At 34.3% G+C, this 8919-nt stretch overlaps 1 protein-coding gene across 1 annotated transcript in view; it reads left to right on the top strand.

Annotated features, from left to right (window-relative positions):
• Positions 1–8919, top strand: part of LOC117115449 (alpha-N-acetyl-neuraminyl-2,3-beta-galactosyl-1,3-N-acetyl-galactosaminide alpha-2,6-sialyltransferase-like) — a 24495-nt gene that overhangs the window by 4386 nt on the left and 11190 nt on the right. The window lies entirely within an intron of this gene.

Below are 8919 nucleotides of genomic sequence, written 5' to 3'. Positions count from 1 at the left end.
ATATATGTATGTATGTGTGTGTGTGTTTATATATATATATGTATATATATATATATATATATAATGTAGGTCTACTTGATATGCGTTTTTTTTATTAGTTTTTACTTTTTGTTTTGTCGGGGTCAAATTGAGACAAGCTTCGCTTCTATTTTTGATCCTAATTAAATAATTTTAATGTTGTCCACTTTATTTATCATTTGATGCATTTGATTAATTAATTGAATAAATGTTAATTGAATTGAATTGAATTGAATTACAAAAATAAAGTAACTAAAGTTTACACAATCGAGCATGTACCTTATGTTCAACTTAACTTCACAGATTAATTATCTAGCATAAACAATCATTAAAAAAATATGTAAAAGCTAATTTACGTTGAAAAAATCAAAAGTCACTTTACATCGAGAAACAGGGAGCATGATGGGAATGTTAGATGAAACTCAATTTCCTTTACAGCGACAGTAATTAGGCTAACAATAATACGACGGGAATAGGTTGGGTGAACAATAATAAGGCGGGAATAGATTGGTGTTCATATTACGTCCGCATAAGCAGTATAAGATAAAAAAGTGTATTGACATTTACTGGCAGTTCGTTGGTCGAGTTATTCGAAGTTCTGCGCTCAACTGTTAGTTCGCCTACGTGTTCTGTAAAGTTATTCACTGGTTTTTACCTTGAATTTGCGTGTAGTGTATGTGTAAACATACCGGTACAGCTTCCTTTTTTATATATTTTGTCTCAATAGAAATAAGGAGCAGGAGCGCATGTCCGTACGACTGTTGTCACGACTATTTCTTTTTTTGGACCATTATTTACTTACTTATTGAACATTTTTACAGTACAGGGGTGTTTTTTTTAAATTACACTTGTAGGCCTGGGAACAATTAAATATAAATTAATAGGTCTACCTGTAAATTGAATAAAATAAATACAAATAAAATATATAGCATAGCGCTGTTGAGATATTGTTTTGGGGGCGTCAGTCTGGAATGGTTTCCTCACGATTCTTTATTAAACGGTTCTTCCTAGTACTGTATAGCAAAAGCATTATATAGATGTAAGGGTTTTGTATTGAAAGTCCTAGCTAATTATGCTTTTTGGCATTTAAATTGATGAAAATAAAATACGGTACCGTATTACATTTGAACATTTAATTGATTGATATATAGGTGGATGCACCATTGGAGACTGGACAATTAAGACACTAGGCTAATCTATTTAATTTGATAAGGTACCGGCATAGGATAAAGAAATCAATCAAGCTTAATGAAAAAATTTAAAATTTAAAGCTTCTTTGTTAATATTCCTATCAATTTCACAATTCATATATTTTCTGATCAACAACATTTTGGACAAAAAAAAAAGAATTTAGATTGTTTGGTTATGTCAATGGAAAAATTCATATTAATATTATAGTTATAACGTGTTGAAATGCGCTTGCTGAGTATGTGACACAAAGATGAAAGAATGTTTCCATACTTTTTTAGGTATGTCAAATCGAAGCACACCTAAAAGTATTAGAGACTAGATTGGCAATCCAGTGGCATTTTTCAACAGTATACGGTACTACACAACATTATATTCTGTTGATTTTACAAAACATAAGGCATCACAGAAAAATTAGCCTTGTTCGAACGTATTTCCTCGCCCATGGTTCAGTTGGTAAAACCAAGTATTCTCGGATAAGAACTTAAAATGGAGTCCAGTGTTAGTACATATCTGGTTCGTGTGCACTTTAATTAAAACCCATTTCATACTTTTCGGAAGAGTAGGGGGGTTACTCCGATGCTATGGTTCATTTCAGCCCCTGTCGTTGTTGAATGATGTGAATGTAGCCGGAAGAGCCTCTTTACGGCGACTAAGGTAGTCACGGTCCACGCCCCTACGCAATTCAGCACAATAAATAAATAACGCTGAAAGTTATGGGTTATCCTTCTACCTTTACTGATTTATATAAATGTAGTTTTAAAGCTTAAATATAGTAGAACCTCTATTAAGGGGAAACCTTCGGGGCCAAAAATTGTCCCTAGAATAGGAGTGTCCCTTGAATATGGTACCCATATTCCAAGAACACTAACCAGAAACATGAAATTGTCCCCTTAATAGGGGTTTTAGGTATGCTTTCGTATAATGATGACATAGACTCTTTATAATTTTATTTTAATTGACCTAAAAATGAGTTTCAGTTTAATTATAACTAATCTATAACAATAATTTGCAATGCAAAAAATAATTCATTTAAGATATGAAATTAACAGATATGTAATTTAAACTACAACATTTGTGTCCCATATTGTTTCTTGATTCGAATGCAATGTTAATGACCAAATATTCTTTTTTAAAATATTGAGCTTTCTATGGACGGACAAGATAGAATACTATTATAAATGTTCCAACTTAGAAATCAGGGTGCAGGTTGTCGGATAGATTAGAATCCTATATCAAATAATGGTCAAAATTGACAAGATTTTGTTTACACGAAGTAACACATGCACTAAGCAAACAATTCCCATTCTAAGGATGGAAACAATTCTGGTTTGATGTTAAGTTTATCGCTCAAAAGGTGTCAAAATATAAATTTGAACGATTTTTTCCTTATTTTGTGACTACTGTAGTTGTTTTGATACAATAAAAAAGTGTCCCCTTAATAGTTTACACACTCAACTAACTCCATGACCGGGCCTACTAATTAAATACGACTTGGAGACATCGGACAATTGGCAAATGTTATTTACATTTTATATTTTGAAGAAGGAATACAAATTGTGAAATCAAGATTGACGGGAAAAAAATGAGTTTACAGTTTTAGTGTTTGCTATGTAAAATTAACCACTCACACCACAGAAAATGTTGAAATCAAGAAAAATTAAATTCTTTGAAATTGACTACCGAGAAAGTGAAAACAGAATTTTAAACTAATTGCTACTTTTTTCTTCGGATTTTTCAAATACAGTAGGCATATACTTCAAAAGAATACTTTATGGATTCAGAAACTTGCTTAAATTCGCACAAACTAGACCACATTCGTATTTAATATATACAATTTATACAACTGATACTGGTGGTTAAGATGCTTGCCTTCCAGTCCCAGGGCCCCGAGTTAAATAGCAAACTGCTTCCTCTGGGCCTGGGATGTGTGTGTTTGTCTTGAGATGGTATGTTTTTAAATGCGGACCTTCTCTAGTTTTTGGGCGGTTCGTCGTGACCCCCTTAACCTCCCCCCTTCTCCCACGCTACAGCCTGAATCATACTTAAAGGCATATTAAAATTGTAAAAACAATGAATCTGATGGAAAATTGGCATGCAAACGAAATTGATTGGCGATTATATTGGTCCAGCCATAACCGCTTCCTACGGCCTTGATCTAGAGGTGCCAATTCTTGAAATTTTCTCACCACATCTAAAAAGGCAAGTAGGTAAAGGGGTGTGGCAGTGAACGTGTTAAACTCATTTTTGCATTATATCAATTCATGGGTTTTGTATTGAAATAATAATAATTTATTGACATATACACCATTTATATCGGTGGCACTCAGCAGGTGGTTGATCAGACACCTTAACTAATACAAATGTAATCTTAACAAAACAAATCCGAAGTCTAATTTGCATAATCACCCTATATAAATGTATACGAGATATGAGACTGACTGCATTTGACCTTAAGTTGATAGCGGAGTCGACGAGGGTAACACAGCACTGTGTTGAAAGCGGAAACAATTATTGCTGCGAAGCAGCCAATTCATATTCTTGACAGCAATTTGACCTCTGAAAGGTCATTGTTTGTCAAAAAAAAAAATGGCCTAAGACAACTGAAAAGCGGAGTTTCCTTCTTTCGTTCTGCCGGGTAAAATCAATTACTTTAGGCGACGTTTGTAGACTAACCTACTCGTACCAATGTCCGCATGTCGCGACGCTGGAGTACTATTCAGCGTTTTTACTTGTTTTCTAGGTTTCCTATTTCTACGTTTAATCGGCTCATGTCTCAGCCACAATATTTTGAGGCCAATATTATTTACGAACCCAGTTAAACTTATTTACTAGCCTATTTCAACGTGCTGATTATTACATTTAGGCGACGCTTGTTTTAGACTGGTATAGTGTTTTGGAAATAAATACCATTTTATACACATGCGCAGATCGATTCGCCAGCAGCGAGTCATCGCCAGCAGAGAGATGTCACTGCAGCAAAACACTATTGTACACGATACCAACGCTGTTCTAATATAGACAATGGGTCGTGCTCATATTATTTGTTATATTTTTATTATTCATTATTTTCACTTGACTCGCGTAAATAATTTTGTTTGAAGAACATTTTATGCAATTGTACTTCGCAGCACTTCACTTGCAATTTCTAGTATTAAAATTTAATTGTATAGAGCATTGTTGGCGACATTGAATACATTATTTTCAAACGTTTCATAAAAACTATAGATCAGAGAATGAAATATACTTTTATCTTAAAGTGCTAAATTGATGAGTATATATTCTAATTCTGTCATTTTACAACTAAAATGTGTCAGAACCCACTTTCCTATAATTATCTCCCTGTATATCGAACAACCTATACAGTATACAGTTTTAAGTAATTTAACTTGGCTCTTTGTTGTATATACTGTATTCAGCACTTGTAATGCATGAATGTTATTTCGTTGACGATTTCATTATGTTTTATTGTAAGCCTATTTGTTTCTAACTGCATTTTATGAGAAAATTTTAGCATTTCATTTTTATATATTTTATACACCCTCAAAGTATTGTATTCTCATTGTAATTGTTTTGTTGTATTAAAATTGAATAAAATAAATAAAAATAGAACATACCACAATTTTGAGTGAATTCTGTCCAAAGCTAATTTAGAGGCATAAGCAGAGCCGTATATTAAACACTTAACATTTAAAGTTAATAGGACATAACAAAACAGGTTATGATGAACCAGGCCTACATTTTTAGAAAAATCTCAACATTAGGACCATTATCTTTTTGAACATTGGCAAACAATTTTGGCAATATTATCAAGTTCAATTTCCAATCAATTTTTAATAGTTTGCATTAAATTTATTCATTAATCATGTAATTAAAACATTAAAACATCAGGACATAAGAAAGGCAAAAGTGCAACAAACAACCCTTAATAGGATAAGCCATAAAAAGTAACAACTACGTATTTCCACGTGGTTCCCATAAAAACGATTTCAAATTGAATAAACAAGGGAGTAAAGAACAAAACACAGCAAAAAGCAAAACAAAACACAGACAACGTCTAAAAAAAAAAAAAAATGCAATGAAATATTCAGTAAGAAGTTGGCCTAAACATACGGTAGTGTTTTAAAAAATTGATATGCAGAGAGGTGTATAGCGTCCTACCAACAAGTTTGATGCCTAAAGGCCAACTCAGACAGCGTCGGCCGACGCAGTCCAACGCGATTTGTTGTCGCGTCGGGTCTGTGTGAGTTGAACGCAGATGCGATGGTGTGCGTCGGGGGCAGTCGCGTAGTAGAATATTAAACATGTTTAATATTTCTCACGACGGCTTAAGACTGTCCCCGACGATAAATCGGGTCGGGCTGCGTCGGCCGACGCTGTCTGAGTTGGCCTTAACGTTTACTGGCGTTATTCATTATCAAAAACAAACATTATTATACTATAATACAGTATAATACCACTACCCTTCTTATTAATTTTTTGTTTTCCCACTCACGGCATATTTCTACTCTGATTGGCTGAAAATGAAAGAGTCACTCATACGTCACGATGCAACACCTGGCTGCGAACAGGCGGTAACATGGATAATCTTCGCGCTGCTGTTGCAGCAGTGATAATAATTAATTCAGCGTTGCGATTAGTCTGGGTTCTAGGCCCTAATTTTAGGTTACTCACTCTTTATTGCACTTAGTGCGCGCCATACCTAATTTAATTGGCGTCCCATACTCAATTTCTTTTTTTTTCGAATTTCCGTCTATCTCGTTGGTGGCGCTGTCCAGAATGAGAAAAATAATAACAAATAAGAGACTTGTGGCAAGTCTACGTTGCGATTTGAAGCCTTAAAAAGACTAAAAACATTAAAAATCGTATTTTTCTGCTTGTTTTCACGGTTTCAAGTTGTTCCAAATACAAGTTCACCCCATTAATAACGATCGGTCGTTAGTTTCAAACAAAGGAAATATTTATGCACTGTATTATAAGGGTCATAAAATTAGAGTGGAACTTAATTTATCGACGAACCCAAAATTTTCGCTTAAACGAGAATTTAGGTGTGGAACCTAATTTCTCGATGGTACCCGAATTTTCGTGACACCGGCCACTGTTCATCGCGCATTCGCGGCGCTATTTAAAAATGGGCTCCCAGTGGGAGCGTGTCTAATTAGACACACGCTCCCGCTGGGACACACGCTCCCGCTGGGAGCCTATTTTTCATTCCATATGGAACATTCCATATGGAATGAAAAATAGAAATTAATACATTAATGTATTATTTTTTATTGACTACTTTTAACTCATCCATGCTGCCTTTGTTGTTTTCACTTGAACGTTAAATAAATGTACAAGTAGGCTAGTATACTGGATTTTTGAAGAGGTCTTTTCTAGCAGCTTTCTGTGTTGGGCAATCCAATTGATAACTTACGGCAGGGACGGATACAGTCCGGTAAGAAAAAAGGGGAGGAGTGAATGTGCAAGCTAAGTAAAAGTCTCAGGAAAGAGCTTTGGTAGGGGTTAAGGGCTTCGCGCTGAGGCCTTATTCCCTTATCAGCTACACATTAGCTGAGACAACTATTAGAACCGCAACTTGTATAGTTTTCTCAGATATTAGTCATCCTTGGAATATTGCATTATACTACGAGGTACAGACCCAGCAATAATATCTTACCAGCAGCAGACACAAACAAACAAATAATAAACATAAGCAAATCATAAAAACACGCCTAACCAGTAACAAATCTTCCTACTGCACATCAACACTGCTATAGAATGTTATCAATAAACTGTTACCCTAGAAATAGGTGCATCCATCTCAATCCACGCCAACGGTGTAGAAAGCTGTGACAGCAACACATTTTAAACATGAAATCATTTGGGCGTAATAATAGCAACGTTTTGAAAAAATATTTCTCTAGAATTCTTCTATGATCATTATTAAACACCTAGATATAAATATTGAATAAAATACTTTAATGAGTAAATTATTCGACATTCTATTCTGACAAAACGTTCACAGGGTTTCACCTAAACCATAGAGTTCGCCTATCATGGCTAGGCTCAATGCAAAATGTGCTTATAGAAAACTGACCATTCGCGCCCTCCTTTAATAATAATTTATTGAACTTACACTTTTGTTACAGTGGCACTCGTCAATTGACGGTGCGTTCAAGACCAACAAAATTACTAAAAAAGAAGTTACATTAAAAAAAAATAGAAAAAGCACAAGCACAACATTTGAACGCCCCTTCTTATCATAACTTAACAATTAAACTTAAATTAAACTACTTAAAGGATATAAATACAAAGTGCAGCAATACAGACTTACTTTTCTGTACAGTACTGTGGGCCTAAACTTACACACACACACACGCACACCTACACCTACACACACACACACACACACACACAACACCTAGGTAAACACGATCCAATAAGAGAAATATTGAGGAGAATGGTAATTTGTAAAATGACAGGCCCTTTTTTCAACCAATCAATATAAAACTTACATCAAAAGAATCTATGCATAATAATGTTTCTTTCTAGCAAGTGTACAAGAAGCTTTTCTATTGATGAATGTTCAACAAAGCGATTTGAAGACAACAGAACCCTCTGAAAATCTATAAAAATGGCCCTTTTACACGGGCCCCGGTCATTGTAGTTGCTTAAGAAATTAAGCTTTTGAAATTCAAATAAAAACAACAAGTTGCCTAAATAACTGAACTATAACATATCAAAGAATAATCTGACAAAATGTAGTGGAGAACGGACGATGTAAACACAAAAATTAGCCATTTAACACGAAAATACCAGACCGCGGACAGCGTGCCTCCCGCTGTGCGAGGAGCTTGGTCAAAAAGGTTGAGCATAAGATCCATATGTACTTTTTACAAAAAGGGGTGGCGTACGCCCCTTACTCCTCCCTCTAAATCCGCCACTGACTTACGGTACTAAAACTAAGACAGGTAGGTCATTGTAGCTCATGATTCATCCCATCATTCCTCCATACCGGATTTACTCTTACAAAGTAAAGTGCAAGATCATCCACAAGGGGCAGTAGACACAAAACAACGGAAGTACTATTATTGTATTAATACTGTATTGTACCATGATTGTACCACATTCATATTGTGGCGGGTATTTAATATGCAAGCACAATTAGAAGGCATACACAAAACAGGAAAGCATGGACCTAATTATGAAAGTTAACCGACAGAATTGTATACATGTAGTAGGTAGACAATGTAACCTTTGTACATCAATTTTCTAGGACCATTGCTTATAGAAATTCACCTGTAAGTCTATTTCCTCGTGTGTGGACCAAACTCCCTGCTGATGTGAGGAACTCAATAGTACTAAAATATCTTACCATAGAGAAAATAGATCTTACCAACTCTCTCATGGACATTCAAAACTATTTTTCTGACAAAGATTTCTAAATTCTTCTTTTTACTGACTTTATATATTTATTAATTATTGTATCTACACTGTTGAAATTTATTTAATTAGTATACCATTAAGTTTATATGAACCTACCATTAATACTAAACTAATCTGTAATAAGATAATTTCGGTAATTTTCTCCTTATATAAATTATTTATCAGTTATTACATACTAACTAAGAGCAATTTTGAATTTTTTTTTTTTTTTTTTTTTTTTTTGATAGGCCTATTTCTGCTATTTATTGTATTTTATTTAAATGCCTTTTATGTTTTTTTTTT

Source organism: Anneissia japonica, unplaced genomic scaffold, assembly GCF_011630105.1.
Source record: "Anneissia japonica isolate Jap-2015-1 unplaced genomic scaffold, ASM1163010v1 scaffold287704_len1198815_cov201, whole genome shotgun sequence".
NCBI classification, from domain to species: Eukaryota; Metazoa; Echinodermata; class Crinoidea; order Comatulida; family Comatulidae; genus Anneissia; species Anneissia japonica.
The sequence above is the reverse complement of the archived record's forward strand: the minus strand, read 5'-3'. Positions and strand labels throughout refer to the sequence as shown.